We start from the raw sequence: 13,197 nt of genomic DNA on the forward strand, positions 1-13,197 counted from the left end.
TCAGCTAACTTACATCTTCCATGTAAACACTCTCTTTTAGGAGCTCACAAGATGGGTCAGCAGTTAAGAGCACTGACTGCTCTTCCAGAAGACCCAGGTCCAATTTCCAGTGTCCATGTGGCAGCTCGTGACCGTAGCTCCAGTTCCAGAGGATCTTACACCCTCGCACAAACACACACCCAGGCAAAACACCAATGTACACAGAGTAAAAATAAATCAATAATTAAAAAACTGTTAATTTTTGCCTGAAATGTTATCTAATTTAAGTCCCTTTAATTTGTGCATTTTCCCCTCCATCAAGGAAATGTGTACCTCTTTAGATCCTTGTGGCTATGAGACCTTCTGGAAAGATGCCTGTTCTCAGTTTACGTTCATTTTATTTTGGAATGTTGGCTTTTAAAAATTAACTTATATGTAAATAACTAAATTTACTTCATGAGTTACAAATACCTTCACTTCATTGTATGCACTTTTATGGTATCTTGATAATCAAAATCCATAAATCTTAGTATACTGGTTGGTTGTTGTGTAGAAGAATATTGTAGTCGCATAATCTTTCATTTACATCAGACACAAAAATTTATGGCCAAACTTTAATAGTGGTGTATTAATGTTAAGTCAAGATAAAAATGTTGTTAGTAAGTCTATTCAACGGGCTACTGAAGGCCATCTTATTGTATCGTTTTCAAAATGATCATGAACAATTTTCTTTTGCTTCTAGAACTTCAGCTATGTTTAAGTTTAGTTATGAGATATATTAGATACAAATAACTGAACATGAAAAATATAGACAATACCTAATCTTTATGTACCTATAAAATTTTGCAACCTCATTTTCCTTATTGATGTTATTTGAATTATGTTAGCTAAGATTGGGTCTTTATTCATTTTTATAAGTATAAAATACTTGGAATAAACCAGCCAAGATCCATTAAAAAATTCTGTTTGGATATTTATTGTGCTTTAATGAAATTTGATAATTGAATTTATAGATTTTTTTATGGTTTAGAGAAAAGTCTTTGGTGAACATGTTATGTATATAGATTTATGTATGGGCCCAGTATGTTCTGTAATGCTTTTTAATTCATGCTATTAAAGTTTTTGAAGGTTTTTACTACAAAGATTTCTCATAATTATTGCAAAATTGGGCACAATTTTCTTTACATTACATATTGTGTGGTTTGATGCTGTGGTTAATGGTAAAATGCATGAGACCCCGAGATAAATTTCAAGCACTGCAAAATAAAATTCCAGCAGATTATTAACATTATTAGCACAAGGGGACAATCATTTTCTAATTACCACGCTCATGTCCAAAAGATATGCTCACCTTGTGTGTATACTTTCCCTTCTGTTATATATCCAGTGTCTGGAGACAACTGTTTTATTTATAAAGGCGATTTTTTTCACTTTTTAATTAATCTTGTCATATTCAATATACATTAACTTGATCTTCAGTGCAATATCTTATAGTCCTAATGACAGCATCGATATACTTGTTCCGAGCTTATTTCAATACCATTAAAATTTTATCATGAATTTTAGGTGTGATATGGGTTTTCTTTACACAGTTAGTTGATCCTGATCATTCAGCTTACTAAGTATCCTATTTCCAATTGTTTAGCATGAATATTTGCTTAGTTGATGAAATTAATTTTAGCATTTATTGAGATAGTCATAGTTTTCTATTCTTAATACATTTATGGTTATTAAAATATTTCTGATGTTATTAATATATATCCCTGATGTTGAATGAAAACTATATTTACTTAGTATATATTTACTTTATAAATATGTATTTGTATGCCCACTCTAAAACAGTCATTTATTACTGCCAGGGAAAATCAATTAAAAAAGTTTCGCGTTGCATCACCTAGTGTTTGCAAGAATGTGCAGTAGTGTTTTAAAAGTGAGTTGAAATTGGAGGTAGTGTCGTGTCCTGCAACTCTGACCACTCAGTTCCTCCCCTTCTTTCCTTCCTTCCAGTTTTCTTTTATCGTCACATATTTTGTTAATTAAAACTACAGTAGAGAAAGAATGTACGCTACATTTAATAGGTTAGTTACATCAAGAAAACAGAACTGTACATGCATTGATTTAAGTGTAATGTATCAATGGTGGTCAGTCATTGAGGAAGTCATTAAAATGCTATAGAAAGGGATACAGTCCATACGTTTTTCTCATTGATTCCTTTCATGTATTCGCCTAACATAATAACCTGCTGGCCGAACACAGTAACCCACAAGCAGCCTTTGATTTCTACTCTCACTTAATCACGATAATAGTTCCAACACCATAAGATGCCTGTGGTTTCACTTATCCCATTAATGAAGCATCAGCAACCGTTATTTTACTATGGGCATTAGAAATAAATAGGCTTCTTATTTTCTATTCCTAACCAAGTTCTTGCATTTCAGGTATTGTTTGTCCTCCCTCTTTCAATGAGTCTTATCTATCATCTGAATATTGCATGTCCCTCATCCCCCTGCTTTTTCCAAGTTCTGGCCATGAAGTGTGATTTTAATAACTTGAAGCATTATTGCTCCTCTCATCTGGAAAGCAAACTCACAGATCGCAGGAGCACATGTAGACTAAAGTACAGTGTGCAGGGGAAGGCTAGCATTTTAGGCAGTGACAGCGTCTGCTAAAGAGCTTCACATAAGAGTACATTTAGGCTCTTTCTTTTCTGTGGTTAAGTTTTCAATACAGCAGATCTGCACTTACTAACCTCACACTTTCTGCATATTATGCCTTCTTCACAATTCTATTTTGTTGTTGTTGTTGAGAAAATCTTGATGACTACCTATGTTGAACCTGTTCACCAGTACCTCTTTAGTTTTCCCAGAGTAGAAGTCACTTCTTCCCAAAAGTGGCAACAAAAACAAAACAAAGCATAAAGGTAAATGACCAAGGAAAAACATGTATTTTTTTTCAATCACAGTATGCTTCTTGAATTTCTTGTAAAATCTTCTTTTGTCCATGTGTGTCCTATTATATACTGTTTGATTCCTTTATTCACAGTTCCATTTACTGTTTTGCCACTAATTATATTTTTGTTCTTTGTGTCATATTTTATTCCATAAATGTTTGATTAGAGAGGCCTATGATAGAATTTGGCATATATTTCTCTAAGAAGTCCAGAGTAGAGTTCTTCACTTTCTACTGGATGGCAGTGGGACTCTTTCTGCTATTTTAACCCTTTGTTGTCTGTACAAGGCCATCTGGAGGATAACCAACTTTCAGGCCACCAGGAATGAAATTTAACTCCAGGAATATGTACTCACCAATGTTTATGGAATCAAAGAAGAGGCTGACCTTTCAAAGTCGTGACTGAAACCTGTAAGTGAGGTACATTTACAGAGTTTATAGTGCACACCATTAGGCAACTTTTTCACTAAAGAGTTTGGCTTTTCTAAGAATACACTCACACTTGAGGATTAAATTCATTATAGGTAACTCAGAACTCTAAAGGCCAAGCCTCTCTACTAAATATCCTATGACTGCATATTCCTAGGCATAGGTATTTCTTACGAATGCAGGTTCCAGTGCCAATTTTTCTCCACGTTGATAGAATGCCAGAAAGCTCCTGCCTGGAAAATAGGTGCTGATAGATGTGACTATGTTAATGGCTAGGCAGTCACAATTTCTTCCAAGGGAGGATGTTCCACTCAGCAATGGTGACTACGGGGCAGGTGCATAGCTACAGATGGAAGCTGATGCAGCACGGAGATTCAACATGTCTTGAGAGGGTAAGTTACTGCAAACGTGGACACAGAACCTCTCAGCATTTGAAGGAATGAAGTTTCATGTACCATTTCCCTTCATCAGTGCCCTGACACATTCAACCAAGTTGCAGATATTACACCATTTAAAATGTAGATTTTTTTCCTGCTTAAAGCCATATGATTGGTGCTTCTTCCTCCCCAAAAGATCATGGATTATGGAGTCAATGGCCTTACCCTATCTTCTATTATGAAATAGAATACATATATAAAGTCAGAAAATCAAAACAAGCCTCATCATGTCTCAAAAATAGATTAATTCCCTTGTGCTCTGTTTCTATAGCAAAGACCATTGGCAGTTCATCTCAACACAAAGATGCTTCAACATGATTTTTCTGGTCTGCTGATTCTAATAGGTGGTTTATAATTCCTTATATTAAAATAGAAAAAGACAAATATAGATTTATTTGCTGATATTTCTTTAAGAATGTTGTCCAAATACACATGCACTGTATACTTTTAAAAAATCTATAATGTCAAGTTCCATAAGTACGTGTATAGAAACATACTCCAACAACCATGTCATAGTAAGTCCTTATTGTAAGGTGATCAATGACTCCAAAATATAACCAGATAATCATCTCTTGCATCTGTAAATGTTTGCTTTTCAAAGGAGACGTTTCCCACACGATTGTTAACCTTCAGATTCTCTGTCAGGAGGTCTTGAGAGAGGGACATTTTGATGTGAATGAGGATTTTGCTTACAGGTATGGCTGTCCGTGCCTGGTGACCACAGAGGCCAGAGAAAGCATTAGAACTGGAGTTACAGATGGTTGTTAGCAGTCATGTGTGTCCTGGAGCAATCACTGAGCCAGGCCTCTCTAGTTACAACAGAAGGATAATTTCAAAACTAAAGAAGTTCATTGCCATAGTAAAACATCATGACCCTTGCTTTCTGGACTGGGAACAGCGCAAGGAATGTGAAAAATGCAGTCTGTCTTTGCTGTAGGAGGGGCATAAGCAGCAGAGGCCATACAGCTAGCCTCCCTGGGTGCTGAGGCTTCTCTATTAGAGAGCCCAGTCTGCTCAACCCCAACTTTCTGCCCATGTGTCCATCTGTTTGTCATTTATTCATTCCCTCACATTCTTAGTCAGGCCAAGTTGCTGGGAATGATGTATGTAGCTGGTAAATGGTGCCCAAGGAAGGAGAAAGATTTTGGGCAATAGCTATTTGGAACACTTGTTGGTCGGATAAAGGGAATGTGCTTTTGCACTTTGGAGAAGCATGTTTATATAGGCAAAGGAAAGAATACAGAAAAAGGGAGAAATATAGGAAAAGGGATAAAAGAAGGCAGAAAAGTGAGAAGGAAAAGGCAACAAATAAAGGGATAGAGGGAGCACAGTTTGAAGCACTAAGTGTAAAATGTGGTACAAGTAAGATCTAGAGATATGTTGATGCTTTGGAGGAAATTTGAAGAGACCTCAGACAAGGACTGGAGGCACTGCAGCTTTATTTGGGTTCTGGACTCTGCTCAGGAGGCATGCCCTCGATTTTCTGAGAAGGTGGTGTGAATTTGGCTACTTGAAAACCAAGTAAGAGGAGAAAAATTTAGAGATGCCGTGATTGCTTTCAGTTTAACTACTTTCATGTTCCATTTGGCAACAACCAAACAGTAAGCCAATGGCAGATGCTTGGTGGTGGAGCTCTGTTTTGGGTGGCTTTGTGGGCTCCAGGCCAGGTCCTCAAGGGGTCCCTCCTCAGAAGATTGGAAGTAAGTGGAACCTCCAGAGCCCAGAACTGAGACCATGGTGGTGATATAGGCAGATAGGTGGCCCAAACTGGTGCCTGTGCTGTCTCAGTATCACGGTGATTGCGATGCAGAAGTGACTGCCTTCCAATGGCCAGAGGTGCTGCTATTTCTCCATCTGGGAGCCCAGTTCACTCAATCCCAGCTTTTCTGTATGTGTCTTCCATCTGTCTGTCTACCACATTGCCTTTCTGCCCTAATGAGATCTGTTCCTGAAGCCATGCAAGGCATAGCAAATGCTGATGTGGCTGTGTGGAATGTGGAACATTTCTTCACTGTTGGTAGAAGTGAAAACGGGTACAGCCACTATCGAAATTAGTGTGGAAGTTCCTTAAAATGCTAGAAATAGATCTACCATAGGATCCAGCTATAGAATTCTTCAGAACTCAGCAAAAAATTTGCTCATTCATGTTCATTGCTGCTTATTTCACAAGAGCTGGAAAATTGAAACAATCTCAAAGTCCATAAGCTGATGAATGAATAATAGAAATGTGGTATGTTTATATAATGTAATTTTTCAGCTCTGCAGAAAAAAATGAATTGCAAAGTTTCACGTAAATGGAAAAAGCTAAAAACAAGCATCCTGAGTGAGGAAACTCCGACCTACAAAGACAAATTCACGTTTTCTATCATTTGTGGTTGTTAACTTTGACTATATGTGTGAATGTAATTGTGCGTGTGTTCATTTAAAATAACAATATAGGTCAGGAAATTTATAATGGGCCAATGAAGCGATGGAGAGTTTACAAGGAAGGAAGGAAGGAAGGAAGAACACTGTCATATAAAGGGGAAATAAAATGTTGGAATAGGAGGCTTCAACAGAATGGGGGTTTGGAAAAATTGCTAAAGACTTTTGCAAAATGTCATCTGAAAAACTACTACTGAAGAGACTTCTAAATATATATACATACAAACATACAAAACATTTTACTGGAGTTTCCCTATAATGAAGCAGTAACGACATTGCAATGTAAAAAATAAAACTATAGCATGGTTGCCTCTTGTTCAACTTTTGACCAGTGAGGTTCCAAAGAGTCACAAGCATTATAAGCTTTGTAAATTCTTTGCTTTTGGTTACCCCTCAGAACTTGACAAGTAACATCCTATTTCTGGAGATACCACACACTTCAGTGATAAGCCACTGTGAGGCTGAAGGACCAAGCAAGTCCTAACCCTGAAGCTTTATCTCTACTGGCTTTCATAGTGATAGGACCATCCACACCATGGAGGATAAAGCTACCCATTACATTTACCTTGCCTGAGTTATCCTCCTGAACCCTATGAACTACGATAATGACTACAAGTTCTCTGGTACAATTGCGGCACAAGTTTGTGAAAGTAGCCAATCACTACCTTGTAAAATCTCAGTTCTGCTCCACAAAACAGAGCCCATACCTAGCCCCATGGGCAGACCAGGAACTTGTGGCTACATAGGTCATAGATCCTAGGAAATAACCTTCTACTATGTTAAGGAGACTTAGTAGTAAACCAACTGTTACTCCTGGTGATTTATTATGATACCAGAGATCAGTGCATCTTTCGATCCTCATTAGAGAAGCTTCTTTCTGAATAAATGGCATGTAGTTAACACAGAGCCCCACAACTGCTCAAGAGAATAATGACTGAAGAGTGCTCACGGCTAAATGGGAAATCTGTAATCCCCAGTGAAAGGCTTGAAGGATCATGGCTAAAGAACAAATAGATTTTATGAGCCAGCATGGGCAGATTATAAGAAAGCTGCATTTTCCAGACACAAGAGGGGAAGTTGCACAAAGGAACTTGGTGTTTGTAACAGCATGCACAAGACCCATGCAAGCTCAAACCAGAAGATATGGCAACATAGAAGAAGGAAGTAGTCATGAAATATCACCCCTAGTCGAGGAGCTATTGGTAATTGATATTTGCCAGGATAGGGAGAGGGAACTTTCATTAAGAGCCTGTCCTCCTATAAGTAGAAGTGGGATGAACTCTAGTAAATGTGTACACATTAAAAGTATTTTGTCAGCCTGGCAGTGGTGGCGCACGTCTTTAATCCCAGCATTTGGGAGGCAGAGGCAGGCAAATCTTTGTGAGTTTGAGGCCAGCCTGGTCTACAAGAGCTGGTTCCAGTACATGGTCCAAAGCTACAGAGAAACCCTGCCTAACTCCCCCCCCCCCCCCCCCCCCCCCCCCCCCCCCCCCCCCACCCCCACCCCCCCCCCCCCCCCCCCCCCCCCCCCCCCCCCCCGCCAAAAGTACTTTGTCAGCACACATTTGACAGCATGGGTTGAACCTAAGCTTAAAGCTGAGTGAGAAGGGAACAGGGATGAACCTGAGAAGAGTCATGACAGGGAAGTGAGTGTGGTCGAACATATATGAACATCTCAGATAAATATTAACATATTTTAAGTGGGGACACAAAATTAGGAGCGGAATGAGGAGAAAATATGCATTGACTAGAGGATGCTGAGCATGATGAAAATGTAATATAGGAAACTGCCAAAGAACTAAGGAATTTTATGGGTCAATCTTTTATTCTTTTGAAATATGAATTCCGAACTCTAGAAGCTAGAGAAGAGGGAACTGAGTAGGGCCTGAGCTTCTAAACAGCGATACTTGAGGAATTCTAGCTCATCCCAGAAAAAACAGACCAAGTTTCTGACCTCCAGGACTGCAAGAGAATAAAGTTAATGATATTGAATTCTTATTAATCTGCAGTTTCAAATACAAAAGAACATATAGCATAATAAATATATCTTGAATTAGTGGGAAAACGGGCAGTAATGACTCACTAAATATTCTATTCACTGTAAGATGCTGAGGCTCACCTAAAAGTATGTGAGAAGAAAGACTATCATTATACTGTATGTTCTTTCTATTAAAAACTTTAAAAGGTGATTATTAATTTATTCATTCATTTTATTTTATGTGCATAAGTGTTTTGCCTGTATGTAAGTATGTGCGCCACGTGTCCTTAGAGGTCAGAGGAGAACATCAGAGTCCCCTGAAATTGGAATTACGGACTAGTAACTATGTGGGTGCTGGGAACTGAACCTGGGTCTTCTGTAAGAGCTGCAAGTGTTGGCAATAAAAAAATAGAAAATTTCCCAGATCCTTTAAAACTGCTTTGGCTGAGAAAAATATATCTCAGTGTGTCAATAGTGAGTACATTTACTTAACTTGGGATTTCATTGATATTTATTCTGGCTGTTTCATTTGTAGATACTGTTACCCACAGCAACAGAGGCACAGCTCAATTCCATCCCCTAAAGGCGTCTGGAGAGTTCTCTTTTCTCTTAGGATCTCCATTCAAGCAAAACTAAGATTCAAAGCTTCACCACAGAAAAGACTTTCAGGAGAAACCAGTATGAGGGAAAGTTGCAATTGTAAAGACATTTTTTTTAAAAAAATATATTTAATCACATTTATTTATTCTTCTCTCAAATTATACAAAACATCCCAACCATAGCCTCACCTCCTCCCAGCTTTTCCCCACCTACTTTTCCCCCCAGATCCACCACTCCTCTGTTTCCCTTCAGAAAAGAGTAGGCAGGCCTCTTTGTAATAAAAACCAAACTTGATATAACAATATGCAATAAGGCATACACCCTCACTAGGATGCCCTGTCCAGTCTTCATGTAAAGACATTTTTTAATAGGAACCATAAGCAAAGAGTCTAATAGAGAGAGTACAACCTAAGGAATAAATAATACATACCCACCCGTAAATATGGGTTTTCAAGTGAGTGTCTTTATAAATAGTATACAAAGGCTTTTGTGGCTTTCAAGTTATATTTCCAGTGGATGTGAATAGCTCTTCTTCTATTTAACATTGCACAAAGAATGGCAGTTGCGACAAGGTCATATGGAAGAACTCCCTTCTATACATGAGGTTGTATGGTGGATTTATGGAAGGTATTGCTTATATTTGGGAGTGAGAAAAAAAAGTGCTAGAAATTCAAGTGTATACATCATTTTGTCCCTGAGTAAGCATACGATTTCATTCGGAAAAACATATATTGTCTTCATGGGCACTCTGGGATTTATTAGTGCTATTAAAGCTTTTGCCTTTCTCGGGAGAAAAAGCAGGATATAAGTTGAGAGAAGAGTCATTTTCCTCTCAGCATGCTTTTCAGCCCATACCACCAAAATTCCCTATCTTTCTATCCTACCAGAAGGTGGAAAACTTCATGATAATTGGTTTCTTTTAATTATTCATGTTTTTTTAAGTTGGAGGCACCTACTACTGAAATTTATTAGATCAGGATAAATTTATGTATTCTAGGAGCTTGTCATTCTCCCAAAATTATACAGATTAACTCTGTGTTACTATTGATTATCCACATAACTATGTTTTGGTCATTTAATTATATTTGCATATGTGTACATATTAAAAAGCTTATTATATTGGAAGAAATGTTTTTCATTTATATGTATATTTTATGGCATATAGAATAATTTTTTTGCACATAGTAAGTCTTTAAAAATTTTTATTTAATTGAACACATCTATTAGAAATTTATTCTTTATTGTCTAAGTAAGGACCAAATTACAATGTGTGAATGTTTGTTTCCCCTAGTTAGTTTTAACTGTCAGGCTGGCATAGCCTAGAGTTACCAGAGAAAGGAGTCTCAACTGAGATATTGCCCAGAACAAAATTATCTGTAGGAGTACATGTGGGGTATTTGTCTCGACTGTTAATTGTAATAAGGGCCAGACCACGAGGGCTTGCACAATTCCCTGGGCAGGTGGTCGTGGACTGTATAATACAGCTAGTGAAATATGGATATGTAAATGGATCAGCCATCAGTGTTTTACTTGCTTCCTGCTTTAAGTTTATGTTTGAGTTCCTGCCCCGACCTTCCATGATGACCTGGAACCTAGCGATATAAGCCAAATTAATCCTTCCATTTACTAAATTATTTACCAGGTCAGAGTCTGTTATCATAGCAATAAAGATGAAGCTTAAACAGAAACAGGTTCCAGAAGTAAGGTGTTATGATTACCTGACTATGTGTTTTTTTCTGACTTTTATACTTTTGTTGGACGATTGTGGAATGTTTGAGAACTTTGAGCTGGGAAATTTATTACTACTCAGAGCTAAATGGTCATTCTGTAGAAACTTAGATGATAATGATTCTGAGGAAAATAGATTCAATAAAAGCTTGAACTGTGGAGTTTTAGAAAGAAGCGAAGACACTTTGGACATTTGGGATAGTGACCATTTTGTGTTATTTAAGGTTAATAATCTGTGATATCAGCTGAGGCTGAAGAATAAACTGTGATTAAAAAGACTACTGGACACTGGTTCTAAATTGCCACTGATTCTGAGGGACCCAAAATATATGGTATTCCAATTAAAGTAGACGATTATGGATTTCAGGTGATTGATAATGTTTTGGCTAATGTCTCACTTACAATGAGACCATTGGATCCCTGAACTCATTTTATGGGCTTTTCTCCAGTCCTAGGCATATAGTTGGAATAGATATGCTTAAAAGTCGACAAGTTCCCACATTGGTTCTGTAACCAGTCCTGCAAGGGCTATTATTCCTAAAACAGACATATAGAAGTCATTCGAGTTGTCTTTGCCAGGAAAAATAGAGAACCAAAACCGCTATCTTATATATAAAGGAAGTGGGTTTGCTTGTTTTTTTTTCCACAGGGTGTTATAATGCCCACTATATTGACAACATTATCGTGATTGGCCCAAAAGAGAAGGAGGCAATAGCTTCCTTGAACATCTCCCATGAAAACATCATTGAATGAAATCTATGCTTCACTGGGACAGCAGGAAAAGATTTTCTCAAAATGACTGAATAGCATTAATCATGGAGAGGAGAGGGTGGGTTGTATTTAAATCTTACCCAAATTTGGCAAACAGTACCTATGAGCTGTCAGGAGGTATTGGTTTTGATGACATGAAGGGATCATAGACAGTAGCTGGAGTTTACTGGCCTATAGCAAGATCTGAGTCTTTGGAAAAAGGTTAGGAAAGGACAATGGTAAAGATGGAGCCTTTGACTCAATGGAGACCCCAGACCCCAGGATATTGGAAATGTCAAGACTGGGCAGCAGTAGATACGTAGCAGTACAACCTTATTACTTCATGTGGTGAACCTAGTTTTAAAATTATGCATGGGAGGACAAGAAAGGGCTCTTGGTGAAGACAACAAATGGAACAAAATATAATATCTATGTAAAAAAAAAACCCACAACAGTGAAATTCGTCATGCTGTAGGCTTACATTTGTGTGTGTATTTGTGTGTGTTGTGTGTGTATTTGTATGTGTTGTGTGTGTATTTGTGTGTGTTGTGTGGGTTGGGGGTTTAGGTACACGTACTATGTACTACTTGTGTGCAGGAGCCAGAGGTCAACTTTGGAGGTCATTTCTCAAGTGCTGTCTACCTTTGTTTTCAAAGCAGGGTCTCCCACTGGCTTTGAACTGGATGAGTAGGTTAGGCTGCCTGACCCATTAGGCTAAGGGAGACTCGCGTCTCTGTCTTCATGATAATAGCATTGCAAGAGCTCATCATCCCATCAGGTCTTTTTTATGCTCTAAACCTGGAACTCTACTGCTCACACTTTCACAGCAGGCATCTTAACCAACTAAACTCCTTTCCCAGACTTTTTAGATGCTAACTTAAAGATTTATTGAAAATGTAGTCACTAATAATGGAACTTTAAAGGTATAATAGAAGTATAAGCAACAAGTTATTTATCAAAGAATTTTCAGGCATATTACTTTTTAAATCCTCCCAACCATCTTAAACACTAAGTAAGCAGAAAAATAATATTTTTATAGGTTTAGAAAGAGAAACATCCAGAAGATTGAGGAAATCTTTGCTTTAGGTACAATAGCTTAAATATATGCACGAACTAAACATGTACTTAGACATTGTGGATGACATAAAAATGCCTAATATTTCTGCAAGTATGAAGAATTTAGAAAGAGATGCCAGGGATACATGGAATACAGGGATACAGCCACAATGGAATATTCTCATGGGCTTATTGTTATGTAATGTTACAAGTTCTCTAAGAAAAACTGTTGCTTAAGTATGAAAAGAACAAGGTAAATTTACTAAAATATGCAATGTTTGGAATTATCTTAGGTTATAATTATAGTATGATTTTCCCTAAACAAGAATTTGAGTGGTATGCCCATGCCGGTCAGCGTTGTATGTTATTTTTGTAATAAAATGCCATTGCTTTCATGGTATGAGATAATAGGTTTCACTTTCCACTCTTCAGACCCCACCAATTCAACAGGTAACAAAAATGAAACTTTCCAGACCTTTAATTTATATTCCGGTGGACAAGCAAACTGAGTTTTTATTTTATTATTATTATTATTATTTTTTGGAGAGTATGGTTGGGGACAACACAGCTGCTTGGGACCTTGTCCTCTTCATTAGAGAGGGCATTATCGACAGAAATTCACATGGAATGATGGGGGCGGGGTACCGCCTAACCAGCCAGACCAGCAAAATCAACCTAGCAACCAAAGGAAGACAGATGTTGAAGCCAGTTTCTTCTCACATCTTAAGAAGCTAAGCACGTCTTGAGATCTATCTTCCCCTTTCCACCCCTGCCTCTAACCTGCTCTGTATTTTGTGCTCTATTATTGCACTTATTTCTCTACAGATTGCTGGTAATGCCCTTTCTGAGCTGACAGAATACCAAAGA

At 37.7% G+C, this 13,197-nt stretch overlaps 1 long non-coding RNA gene across 2 annotated transcripts in view; it reads left to right on the top strand.

Annotated features, from left to right (window-relative positions):
* LOC126503354 (uncharacterized) overlaps positions 1–13,197 on the top strand; it is a 781,756-nt gene that overhangs the window by 536,937 nt on the left and 231,622 nt on the right. The gene's annotated exons all lie outside the window — the stretch shown is intronic.

This window comes from Alexandromys fortis, unplaced genomic scaffold, assembly GCF_014885135.2.
Source record: "Alexandromys fortis isolate MF-2015 unplaced genomic scaffold, M_Fortis_MF-2015_v1.1 scaffold_2_1_26212458, whole genome shotgun sequence".
NCBI lineage: Eukaryota > Metazoa > Chordata > Mammalia > Rodentia > Cricetidae > Alexandromys > Alexandromys fortis.